Here is a 1080-nt window from a genome sequence, read left to right on the forward strand (position 1 = left end):
GCCCCAGCAACGGCCGCCGCGCAGAGCGCTCCGCCGCGCCGCGCCGCGCTCGCGCCCGCACGCACGCAGGCACGCACACACCCCCTCGCTCCCGCGCCCGCCCAGCCCGCCCCCGTCGCGCCTTCGCTCGCTCCCATTGGTTCCTCCACGGGAACGGGGCGGAGCTCGCGGCGAGCCTCCCGCCGTGATTGGCTGGGGCCAGGCGTTGCTTGAGAGGATGGCGAATTAACAAAGGTATCCCTCCGCAAAGCCTCGAATAGAAGAGTTCTCYGGCTCGCACCTACCCACGAAGACCTCAAAGACGGGGCCAAATGGGAAAGTAAACATTTTATAGCTTATAGCGTGCCATTAAGTTTTTATTTCCTTCTCTGACGCGCTGAGGCTTAAGCTATAAGGGCTGCCTTTGGMGTCGGCGGAGGGATCTGGCAGGCARGCGGTGTGAAAAGACCGCTTATACGTGCGGTTCGCGGCGTACTCAGATATAGCACAGGGGGAGGGGCAGCTGCGGGGCGCCGCTGCGCAAGCGCACAACGGCAAGGCGCACCTGCGGGGGCGCTGCGGGCGAGCTTCTGCGCAAGCGCACTTCCTGCAAGGCCCGGCACCTGCTCGGGGCCCGGTCTGCGCGTGCGCAGTAGGGAGGGCGGCCGACGGGCGGCGGCGAGGCGGAAGTGTCTCACCAGCCACCATTTTGTATGGTGGCGTTGAAGACTGAGGAGAACTTGCAGCACCGGCAGCTGTGTAGCTGCAGGCATTGTGGGGGAGAAAATAACAGGTTCTAGAGGTGTTTTGGGAATATGTCAGGCTTTGGAGAAGCTCTAGTTGTAGTTGAGCTAGTTTATGTCATACTATCTACAGGCAAATGTCTTCTTCCACCTCACATTCCTCCATTTTCTGCATGCAAGACCTGCACATTATTATGAAAAACTGTGGCCATGATAGTTTAACTACTTAATCATTTATAGAAAAAAGYGGTACCCAACTATGCTGCAGCAACCCAACGAGACACAAATACTCATCCCCTACCACAAGATTTTTCTACCAGAGGRTGTGGGAGGAAGGAGAATAAAACCAGAGAAAGTA

The sequence above is a fragment of the Rhea americana genome, unplaced genomic scaffold (genome assembly GCF_003343005.1).
Source record: "Rhea americana isolate MKP2758 unplaced genomic scaffold, rheAme1 scaffold_41, whole genome shotgun sequence".
NCBI lineage: Eukaryota > Metazoa > Chordata > Aves > Rheiformes > Rheidae > Rhea > Rhea americana.